The sequence below is a fragment of the Psammomys obesus genome, unplaced genomic scaffold, assembly GCF_907164565.1.
Source record: "Psammomys obesus unplaced genomic scaffold, mPsaObe1.curated_primary_1811, whole genome shotgun sequence".
Lineage (NCBI taxonomy): Eukaryota > Metazoa > Chordata > Mammalia > Rodentia > Muridae > Psammomys > Psammomys obesus.
The window spans coordinates 13,068,942-13,081,361 of record NW_026592510.1 but is presented as its reverse complement, the minus strand read 5'-3'; the positions used below and the strand labels follow the sequence as shown (position 1 = coordinate 13,081,361).

Genomic DNA, 12,420 nt, shown 5'->3' with positions numbered 1-12,420 from the left:
TCTTCTTCTTCTTCTTCTTCTTCTTCTTCTTCTTCTTCTTCTTCTTCCTCTTCCTCTTCCTCCTCCTCCTCCTCCCCCTTCCTTCTTCATTTCTTCTTCTTGGCTTTGGGTTTCTCTTGAAACAAGAGAAACAAGAGGGCCTCATGTTCAGAATGGTGGGGGCAGAGGAAGGCAAGAAGCACAATAGCTCCCTGAGCCACTACAGGACCACCTCAAAGAGAAGGAAGGCCAGCCTGTGTGTTATGGTTTGAATATGAAGCATCACCCTCTGTCCTACTTTGCTTTCTGTTGCTGTGCTAGACATCATGACCAAAAGCAGCTTGGAGAGGAAAAGATTTATTTTAGCTTACAGGTTACAACTCATTGAGAGAAGCCAAGGTAAGACCTAAACCAAGAACCTAGGAACAAGACTTGAAACTGAAACCACAGAGGAATGCTGCTTACTGGCTTGCTACCAGGCTCGCATTCAGCTACCTTTCTTATACATCCAAGGCCTTTCTGCCTAGGAATGGTCCTGCCCAAAGTGGACTGAACTATCCTATCTATATCAATTAGCAATCAAGAAAATGGTCCCATAGACATCCCCACAAGGCCAATCTGATCTGATCTGATTCCTCAACTGAGGTTCCTTCTTCCCAAGTGACTGTACTTTGTATCAAACTGTGACAATAAAACTAACAAGGACAAATACAAAAAATACATATGAAAGATTTCCTATCTCTTTGCTTCCTGGCTGCCTCAAGGGGGCAGGTCTGTTCTTCCCCCTTACATGCTCACTGCTAGGATGCTCCTGTTTACTGGATGACAGGCTGAAAGTTTTCTCTTTGTAAATTCTTCCTCTCAAGCACTTGTCTCATGGACAAAAAGCTGACCAACACACCCTGTTTTTTGGTTCTGCCTACAAGGCTGAGTGAGTGGCCTCAGCTACTGTCCTAAAAACCCAGGGCCTTTGGTTAAGGTAAGTAGACAGGAGAGTGAACTAGAGACCCAAGTTTTTAAAAAATGATAGTCACATCAGGAGTGGCTGCATTGTCTTCCTCTGTGGCCTGGTAAGGCTGCTCCCCCCTCAGGGGGAGATGTGAGACCTAACAGACTAGGATCAGCAGGAAGGAAAAGAGGGCCTCCCCTACCAGTGGACTTGGGGAGGGGCATGCATGGAGAAGAAAGAGGAAGAGAGGGGTTGGGAGGGGAGGAGGGAGGGAACTACAGGGGGGGATACAAAGTAAATAAAATGTAATTAATAAAAAAATTAAATAAAAAATGCAAAAAAACAATGACAGTCACACAGGAAGATCTGTACGTACACTGGTTTTTCGTGACTATTGCTTTCACCCACACACACACTCAGTGTCTTCCTCTTTTCATTCCCCTCTTACAATTTTTTTAAAGCTAGACCTAGAAGACATCTTTATTGTACTAAACTAATAATATGAGAAAGTTTATGTCTTTTATCTGTTGGTGAGCACTGGGGGGTGTTTTGATTTTTAAGGTAGGTACAGGGCCTGGAGAGGTGGCTCAGCATTTAAAAGGACTTGTTGCTCTTACAAAAACCCAGTGTTCAGTTCTCTCCAGTTCCAGGGGATCTAACACTGTCTTATGACTTCTGCAGATACCAGGTGCACGTATGGTACACATACATACAGGCAGGAAAACACTCATACAATTATATATAAATCTTTTTTAAAATCAAAGTGTACAAGTATCTGAAAGTGTGGTTTCAATTTCCAGAGACACAAATCTAAAAGCATACTTGCTAGACCTTAGACAGATCTTTTGTCTGTTTTTGTTTTATTTGAGACAAGGTCTCACTATGTAGTCCTACTATGCTGGAACTCAGGATGTAGACCTGGCTGGCCTCGAACTCACAAAGATCCACCTGACTCTGCCTCACCAATGTTGGGATTAAAGGTCTGTGCCATCACACCCAGCTTCCTTAAACAAATAAAAAAAAAAATAAAAATCACTTTCCTGAGGCTGCAGAAATGGCTCTTGCAAAGGACCCAGGTTTGGTTTCCAGCAACTACATGGAGGCTCACAGCCATATGTAACCGGTCCAGGGGGACCCAGCGCCCTCTTCTGGCTGCCACAGGCACTGCATGCTCATGCTGCACGGACAAGCAGGCAAAAATACTCCCACACATAAAAATGAGTCAAAAAATTAAATAAAATGTTTGAAATTCTTCTTCATAAGAATGTTTTACACTACACAGAGAAACCCTGTCTCAAACCCAGAAAAGAAGAGAGACTGTTTCTACATCCACAAAAGCAGAGAAAATAGTTACATAAGGACCTTCATCTGTGCATTACTTGCATGACAAACTTGTTACATCTATGCTATGCTTCCCCCACCGCTGGCGTACTTTGAAATGGGCTGCAAACAGCATCTTCTCGGCTCTGTGTACTTCAGAGGCTACAACACAAACGACTGAAGCATTTGTTAAGGAGTAACATACATTGTGAATGCCTAACTGCCAAATACTAGTCTGGGTTGTTATTATTCATGGAATACCAATAGTTAATGTGGCATCCTTTCAAAAGACATGCTACATTACAAAAAAAAAAAAAAAAAAAAAGAAGCACACTACAGACAAGAAAAACATCAAGCAAAGAATTAACATGTGCCTGCGTCTTACTTCTCTGAGTACCCAAAATGGTATATACATTAAAATGTGGATAGTGGAGGTAGGGGAGATGGTGGCTCACTTAGTGAAGTATTTGCTATGCAAACATGAAGGCCTGGGCTCGCTACCCAGACCTGTTGTAAAAAGCCTAGTATGGTGGCACAAACCTTAATCCCAGCATTAAGGAAGCAAAGAACAGGAGGATCCCTGAGACTTCCTGGCTGGCCAGCCCAGACAAATTGGTGGCTCCAGCCTCGCTGAGAAAAACTGTCTCAAAAAATACAGTGGAGAGCAATTGAGAAAGGTTCCCAAGATCAGCATACACACACACACACACACACACACACACAGAGAGAGAGAGAGTGAGAGAGAGAGAGAGAGAGAGAGAGAGAGAGAGAGAATATTTAAATTAAAGAAAATGTGGACAGCAGATAACTCCGGTGGTATTCTGATACTCCCAGTGTGCTGGAGAAGACAGAAGGTGTAGTGGAAAGGCTCTGGAAAGGCTCTGACCTGTCACCGAAGCCACATTTTTTTTTCGGATGGCTGAATCCTTCGGATTGCTGTAAGTGCTCATAATTCCCAGCCTGAAGCCCCAGCCACAAATGCGACTGTGGTTTTTCCGAGCTCCCTTGTCTTCCCTGTCTGGCCACAGTCTGGGTGACTTTGAGCTTTCCCAGCCTAGGTGGCTATTTACAGAAGGGACAGGCTGACGTGGTACTAAACGCAGTAGCTTAAACACAGTTTCTCCTCCGACCGTAAGTACAGACAAAGTGTGCTGTCAGGCAGTGATCTCACACAGGGGTCCAACAGCTGTTTAATAAGGAATTGGTAGGAATTCAGAGACAGAGGCATTTCCCAGCGATTTTTGCAATGTCTTCCCTTGGTCCTACTCAAATCACAAATCATCTCCAAAATGGAGTAGCTCGAAGTATTGTCTCTCGTTGATTCTTACTTAGCATTATATTACCTGTGAAATTAGGTTGTGTCTAACAGCCTGTGACACTGTGCACTTCAATCTTCAGTGGCAATCATGGCAGAGCTGCTGCTGCCTTCACAAAATGAACTTGACCGTGTGGTGTGTTCATCGTACTATTTTGGTTGAGTTGTGTGGATGGATGTGTGTGTTGAGTGATCCTCAAAACGATTACTCCATACTTAGCCATGGAAAGAAATTTTGGGGGTAGCTCAAAAGGTGCTAAAAACAGATCATTTGAATAGAAAATTAATGTTAGTAAAACTAGTTTTAACTATTAGAAAAATAACTTTATTTAGATACAAATTCCGTTGTAGAACTGTCCAAGAAGGGATCAAGTGACCCTAATTTGAAACCTAGATGCACATGAAAGAATTACCCATCATATGCCAGGAAATTTCTCAAAGTGAATGTCAGCAGCATGACCAAACAACATGTAAGCGATCACTGAGTACACCCTTGGGAAAACCCAAAATAGCATCGCCCTACAATGCTCTCGGTTTGCATCTCTGATGTGTAAAATACATCTGGAGGCAGCCTGCATGGGATTTCTAGATAGCTTCAAACTGTGTCAAGGACGCAGTTTCTTTTCTCTTGCTGCTCTACTAGCCTCTGGACATGACTCCCACCTCACAATCTAATATATATATTAGATTATATATATATATATATATATATATATATATATATATATATATATATATATTTATATTAAAAATATATTTCTTTCTCATATTCCATCTATTTGACTGAAGAAAGGAAGGAGGAGGAGGAAGCAAAGAGTAGGTACCTACTGGTTACAGCATAATCATGGAGGCATGGCTACGTGCAAGAAATGCTGATGGCTCCTTTAAGATTTTTTTTCTATTAGTTTATGTGTACGGGTGTTTTGCCTGCATGTGTGTCTCTGCACCATGTGTAAGAGGACAGAGAAGGGCATCAGATACTCCAGGACTGTTTCATAGATTGCCATGTGGGTGCTGAAACTAGGTCTTCTCAAAGAGCATCCAGTGCTCTTAACCACTGAGCTCTCTTTCCAGCCCCTGAGAGTGACCTTTTAATTCAACCAGTCATGCCAACTAAAAACCATGCCAACTAAAACCACTGGGAAAAAAAAAACCAAAAAGAATGAATTTGGGGAAAACGACAGTCTTGACTCCCTCAAAGTTGTCAGATTTCTTGGTGTGAAACTGTATCAGGATTCCTTTATTCTTGTGCTTTAAAAAGATCTACTTTACCATTTATATGTGTTCGTGTGTATGAATGTATGCCACATGAGTGCATGCCCGCAGAGGCCAGGGTGCTGGTTCTCCTAGAACTGGAGTTATCATTGAATTTGGGTCCTCTGAAAGAGAATATAGACTCTTAGCTGCTGAATCATCTCTCCAAACCCAGATTCCCATATTTTTAAAACTCAATTGAAGGACTAAGATTGCAATGGTACAGCTTGCCTTGTGCCTGCAAGGCACTGAGTTTAATTCCAATAATAATAATAATAAAACTCTCTTAATTATGTCAGTGATTTTTTTTTTTACTGCATTGGTTCTAATGTTTCATATTTCTGGTTGTGTATTTTTTTTTTCTAGATCAGTCATGCAAGAATTTTGTTTCTTTTTTAAAAAATTATATACTACTCTTTGTTATCATTGATCTCTGTTGATCTTTTTTCTGGTGTATTTTTAAAAACATATTTTCTTTCTTATTTCATGTCACTTGCCTACAGTAGGCTATTCTTGTTCCCTTCCTAGCCTAGTGGATTCTAAACACAACTCACTTCTGTTTAACTTGGTTTGGTTTCAAGAGGAATGATGAATTGTACTGTTGAGATAATGGGATGAAATAGTATTAAACTCTGCCCTGGCCCCTACCATTGAGCTCCTAAACTATTTGTGATATCCTAAGGGACAGGAGCATCTTTTGTTCTAGTGAAGTGGGTCTTGATGAGCTTGCAGATGCAGGCTTTTCAGCAGAAAGTGTGGGGAGACCTTGGAACTCTCAGCCTCCAGGAAGAAGGGAAGATGGAGGACAGAGCTTACTTGCTATGGTACCAACATCCTAAACCCAACATAAAGATCCCCGCATGAGTGGTGCCCAGAGCACATCGAAGTCCTGCCGGGGTGCTCCTCACCTCTCTCTGCATACTTTACCTCTTGCAAATCTTCAATCTACAAGTACATCTTTAGCCTTTACAGTAAGTGAGTAAATGTAAGTTATGTGTTTCTCTAACAAATCAGTGGAATCCAAGGAGAGGTCATGGGGAACCCCAATTAGCAACCAGTTGCCGCTCCAGATCTGTTCTCTCCCTCTGGGTATCCAGGCACGACTTCAGGGAGTGACGCTTAACCCGCTTAAGTGGGTTAGGCAGGATCCCGGTCAGCTTGAGTGTAGGAGAAAGGTAGAGAACTCTGTGCTATGATCTGCCGAGGGAGAACAGACTACTTTTTCCTATCTCAAACAATATAAATAAGCATGGTGATACAGCCTTTGAACCCAGCACTCAGTTCTGGGAGGTCTATGAGTTCAAGGCCATCTCGGTCTACATAGTGACACCCTGTCTTCATATATATTTTTATTTATCTATCTATCTATCTATCTATCTATCTATCTATTTATTTATTTATACTGATTTTTGAGAAAGTTTATGTATACTATTCTTAAGTTCGTTTAAAAGTGAGTTTTTCTTAAATTTAGGCTTTTAAGAGATAGACTTGTTTGTCTGGCTGTCTGGCTGTCTATTTGCTTGTTTTGAAATTAAGTTCTTAACCCTCCTGCCTTTGCCTCCTATGTTCTGGGCTTACAGGCATGTGCCACCGTGCCTGGCTTATGCTGTGTAGTGAATCAGATATCTAAGGCAAATATTCCAACAACTGAGAGAGATGTATTCCCAGCCCCAAGAGATTGTTTCTAAAGCTTATAACTCATGTGTGGTGTTTCTAATATCTTCCTAGTCTCATCATGACTAGTGAAATCCTGCTTGAACTGAAATACTAGATCTTAAAAATATGTTGAGCCCTCCTTTGAAAATGGTATCTAGGCAATCTTTGCAAATCTTCTACTACCTCAAAAGAGTGACTAAGTTGTTTTTATCTTTCACTGCTTATTGAGAATATGCCTCTGAAGCTGGGTGTGTGGTGCATGCCTTTAATCCCAGCACTTGGAGGCAAAAGCAATTGTAGCTCTGAGATCCTGAGACTACCCTGGTCTACATTTCACATTCCAGGCCAGCTGCTGCTACACACTAAAGTCATGTCTCAAAAGAACTAAAGGGAAAAAAGAAAAAAACTACATCTCTCACCATGTATGTCATATGGTCTTATAATTCTGTCATCTTCAAATTTTGTAGTTAAGTTGTTAGGTACAGTGTTTCTCTTGACCCTTAGAAACGCTTTTGGTTTTTGAATTTCTCAAACATTGGCAATCCTTTATCTTTATGTATACATGTGTATGTGTGTTTGAATATGAATATCACAGGCAAACCTGTGCATGTATGTGAAGGTCAGAGGTCACCCTCAGATATTTTTCGAAACAAGTTCTTTAACTGGCCTAGAACCTGCCAAGTAGGCAAGGCTGCTTTGGCCATCAACCTGAAATCCTCTTGTGAAATCCTCAGCCTTGAGATTATAGGCATAGGCCACATAATCAGCTTTGGGAGCTTGTAAGCAGTTGCTAAGTTTCAAACCTGGGTCTTCACGTTTGAGCAGAAAGCAGCCTGTGAAATGAGTCATCCCCTCAAGCCACTCTCTTTTCTAATTTGGTTTTTTTTTCTTCTAGCATTTCTTTATTTATGGTTTTGTGGCTGACCCCAGGGTCTTGTGCACGCTAGGCAAGTACTACACCACTCTCAAAGAAGGCTATTCACTAAGAGAATGCCCCACATATGAAACTGGATAGCTGCTCATCTCAACAGATGGACAAACAACACAGAAACACAGGAAAAAAAAATCAGTTGAGGGAGCTTTTGTCTTGTTTTGTTGAGACATGGTCTTACTGTATAGCTTTTGCTGGCTTGATTGGTAGACCAAGCTGGCCTGGAAATCACAGATGTCTGCATGCCTCTGCTTCCCAAGTGCTGGAATTAACACTGGGTATGACCATTGCTGGCCAAAAGTCAAGCTTTTTTTAAATAATCAAGATTCAAGTAAACTCACAGTAATGTAAAGAAATCAATTCAAACTTGAATGAAAAATTCATCAGAGATAAGCTTTGAAAAGGGAAAAAAAAATGTAGAAATCTTAGAAATTAAAGGCTCAATTAAGCTGGGTGGTGGTGGAGAAACCCTGTCTCAAAAAACAAAACAAAAAAAGATTAACTAATGTAACAAACAATAGAACAGTATAGAAAGCCGAGAGAGATTAAAGACAAGGTTGAGAAAGTCTTACATTCAGCAAGAAAGCAAACTAAGAGACCAACCCTGACCACCACCACCAAGATCCCAGGGACCAAATGTATGCATTTGTGGTGTGCTGGTGAGTTTCTGCCAGTGTGACACAGACTACTCACCTTGGAAGAGGAAATTCATCTCCTCAGATTGGCCTGTGGGCATGTCTACGGATCATTTGCTGGATTACTGATTAATGTGGAAGGCACAAATCACTGTGGAGGTTGAGGTGCCACCCTGGGCATGTAGTCTCAGGCTGTATAATAAAGGCAGCTGAGCAAGGCAACAAGCAGCACCCCTCCATGACCTCTGCTTCAGACTGGGCCTCCAGGTTCCTACCTTGAGTTCTTGCCTGGTTTCTCTCAACAATGAACTTTAACCTATAAGCCAAATAAACCATTTCCTCCTAGAGTTGCTTTTGGCAACAGAAGCAAGAGAAACGGAATTAGCGCAGGTGCAGAAGGATCTGAGATACAGACTGAAGGCGTATAAAACTTAGTAAACAATATTATAGCAGGATGGTTCCAAAGTCTGGGGGGCAGAGTAGATATCCAATTACAGGGGTTCATTTAGAACCCCAAATAGACATTATAAAACTATAAAAGGTGTTATGTTGGTGTGGTAGAAAGGAAGCTGAGAAGCCTTAACCTTCAGAGAATTATTACCAGAAGAGTTGAAGACAGCACCATTGCCACAGACAGCAATGAGGAATCAATATAGGTGACTCTAGCTAAGACTCCCAGCAATAGCAGGTACGGAACGTGAAACAGCCACCACCTGTAACCTGGCAAGCCCTCTGATGGAGGGATGGGGACACCAACCCACCCACTATACTCTTGACCCACAATTTGACCTGACCACAAGATGTACAGTGATAAGGTTGGAGCAGAAATTGAGGGAAAGGCCAACCAATGACTGGCCCATTTGAGACCCACACCATGAGAGAGAGGCCACCCTGACACTATTAATGATATTCTGCTATAATTGCAGACAGGAGCCTAGCATAACTGTCCTCTGAGAGCCTTCACTCAGCAGCTGATGGAAAGAGATGCAGAGGCCCACAGCCAAACATCAGGTGGAACCCAGGAAATCTTGTGGAAGAGGGGCAGGAAGGAATGAAGGAGCCAGAAAGGTCAAGGACATCTCAAGAAAACCTACAGAATCAACTAACCTGGGCCCACAGAGACTCAGTTCTGATTCTATGACAACCCTTGCTTGAGGGTATAAATTAACTGTGAAATTAATTCTTTAATTAATTTATTTTTTATGAAATGATTACTCTTACCACAGATATTTTTTCCTGTTAGACAATTGTTCTCCCTTGAGATAAAGAAAATAGCTTATGTCTATTTTAAAAATATTATACACCACACACAATATATAGATAACATATATTATATATTTATAATATATATGGATATATTATAAATATATATATATTAACCACAAGCAGCTCTTTTAAAACAAATGAACTTTAAAAAAAAAAAAGCCCTCTTTCTTGACTCCATCTTCGCAGTAGCAGCAGTGGTGTCCGAGAGTTAGTTGCCAACATGCAGCTCTTTGTCCGCACCCAGGAGCTACACACCCTCGAGGTGACCGGCCAGGAGATGGTCGCCCAGATCAAAGCTCATGTGGCCTTATTGCAAGGCATTGCCCCTGAAGATCAAGTCATGCAGGCTCACCACTGGAGGAAGTGGCCACCCTAGGCCAGTGTGGTGTAGAGGCCCTGACCTCTGGAAGTAGCAGGCCGCATGCTGGGAGGTAAAGTTCATGGTTCCCTGGCTCGTGCTGGAAAAGTGAGAGGTCAAACTCCCGAGGCAGCCAAACAGGAGAAGAAGAAGAAGACAGGTCGGGCCAAGCGATGAACACGGTACAACTGTCGATTTGTCAACGTCGTGCCCACCCTTGGCAAGAAGAAGGGCCCGGATGCTAAGTCCTAAGTCCTATTGTGATTCTGGCACTCTAATAAAGCCACTTTGCCCAGGCAAAAAAAAAAAAAAAAAAAAAAAGCCTTGTTTTAACCAAGCCTATGTAAAAAAAGAAGAAAATAGTATCTTCAAAGAGTCATTTTAAAAATTTACTTTGATTGCTTTCCAGAGTGGTTCTACCAGTTTACATTCCCACCAGCAGTGGAGGAGGGTTCCCTTTTCTCCACAACCTCTCCAACATGTGTTGTCTCTTGAGTTTTTGATCTTAGCCATTCTGATGGGTGTAAGGTGAAATCTTAGGGTCGTTTTGATTTGCATTTCTCTGATGGCTAATGAGGTTGAGCATTTCTTTAAGTGTTTCTCTGCCATTTGATATTCCTCTGCAGAGAATTCTCTGTTTAGCTCTGTACCCCATTTTTTAATTGGATTACTTGATCTTTTGCTGTTTAACTTCTTTAGTTCTTTATATATACCGGATATTAGCCCTCTGTCAGATGTAGGGTTGGTGAAGATCCTTTCCCAATCTGTAGGCAGTCGTTTTGTTCTGACAACAGTGTCCTTTGCTTTACAGAAGCTTTTCAGTTCCATGAGGTCCCATTTATTGATTGTTGCTCTTAGAGCCTGTGCTGTTGGTGTTCTGTTCAGGAAGTTTTCTCCTGTGCCAATGAGTTCTAGGGTATTCCCCACTTTTTCTTCTAAGTGGTTTACTATGTCTGGTTTTATGTTGAGGTCTTTGATCCACTTGGACTTTAGTTTTGTGCAGGGTGATAAGTATGGATCTATTTGCATTTTTCTACATGTAGACTTCCAATTAGACCAGCACCATTTGTTGAAGATTCTGTCTTTTTTTCATTGAATGGATTGGCATTTTTGTCAAAAATCAGGTGTCCATAAGTGTGTGGATTTATGTCAGGGTCTTCTATTCAATTCCATTGATCCACCAGTCTGTTTCTATGCCAGTACCATGCAGTTTTTAGTATTGTTGCTCTATAGTACAGCTTGAGATCAGGGATGGAGATACCTCCTGAAGATCTTTTACTGTAGAGAATTGTTTTAGCAATTCTGGGTTTCTTGTTGTTCCATATCTTGTACAACCACTCTGGAAAGCAATCTGGCACTTTCTCAGACAACTAGGAATAGCGCTTCCTCAAGATCCAGCAATACCACTCCTAGGCATATATCCAAAAGATTCTCAAGTACACAATAAGGACATTTGCTCAACCATGTTTGTAGCAGCCTTATTTGTAATAGCCAGAAGCTGGAAACAGTCCAGATGCCCCTCAGTGGAGGAATGGGTGCACAAATTGTGGTATATCTACACAATGGAATATTACTCAGCAATAAAAAACAAGGAAATCATGAAATTTGCAGGTAAATGGTGGAATCTGGAAAAGATCATCCTGAGTGAGCTATCCCAGAAGCAGAAAGACGCACATGGTATATACTCACTCATATAGACATATAATATAGGATAAGCCTACTAAAATCTGTACACCTAAAGAAACTAATCAAGAGGGAGGATTCTTGCTAAAATGCTCAATTCCTATCCAGAAAGGCAAAGAGACTGGACATCAGAAGAAGGAGAAAAGAGGGAACAAGTCAGGAGCCTGACAGAGAGGACCTCTGAAAAGCTCTGCCCTACAGACTATCAATGTAGAAGCTGAGACTCATGGGCAACCTTTGGGCAGAGTGCAAGGAATCTTAGGAAAGAAGTGGGAAACAGTAAGATCTGGAGAGGACAGGAACCCCACAAGGAGAGCAACAGAACCAAAAAATCTGAGCACAGGGGTCTTTCCTGAGACTGATATTCCAACCAAGGACTATGCATGGAGATAACCTAAGACCCCTGCACAGATGTAGCCCATGGCAGTTCAGTATCCAAGTGGGTTCCATTGTAATAGGAACAGGGACTGTCTCTGACATGAACTGATTGGCCTGCTCTTTAATTACCTCCCCCTGAGGGGGAAGCAGCATTACCAGAAGACAACATGGCAACTCCTGATGAGACCTATTTGACTAGGATCAGAAGGAAGGAAAAGAAGTCTTCCCCTACCAGTGGACTTGGGGAGGGGCAGGCATGCAGAGGGTGGAGGAAAAGAGGGATTGGGACGGGAGGAGGGAGAGAACCACAGGGAGGATACAAAGTGAATAAAGTGTAATTAATAAAGAAAATAATACTAATAATAACAATAATAAACAAAAAAATCTACTTTGAGTTCTACATAGCCATCTTGGAGTTTACAGACCATCTTCATGTGAAAGTCATAAAACAGGCCACACATGGAATGAAAGAAAATCTTTGACAACTATATATCAGCTGACACAATATAGGTTGGTATCCTGGTTAATTTTTGTCACTTTGACACAAACTAAAGTCACCTATGAAGTCAGTTGAGGAATTACCTCCATCAAGATGTTTGCCTAAGTGTATGTGTATGTGTGTGTGTGAGTGTGTGTGTGTGTGTGTGTGTGTGTGTGTGTGTGTGTGTGTGTACACCATGAGTATGCCTGGTGTGA

At 41.6% G+C, this 12,420-nt stretch overlaps 2 pseudogenes; one reads left to right on the top strand and one right to left on the bottom strand.

Annotated features, from left to right (window-relative positions):
• LOC129681952 (protein max-like) overlaps positions 1 to 8,140 on the bottom strand; it is a 14,267-nt pseudogene extending 6,127 nt beyond the window's left edge.
• A 1,349-nt stretch (positions 8,141 to 9,489) lies between these two features.
• LOC129682016 (FAU ubiquitin-like and ribosomal protein S30) lies at positions 9,490 to 9,915 on the top strand (annotated as a pseudogene).
• The last annotated feature ends 2,505 nt before the right edge of the window (positions 9,916 to 12,420 follow it).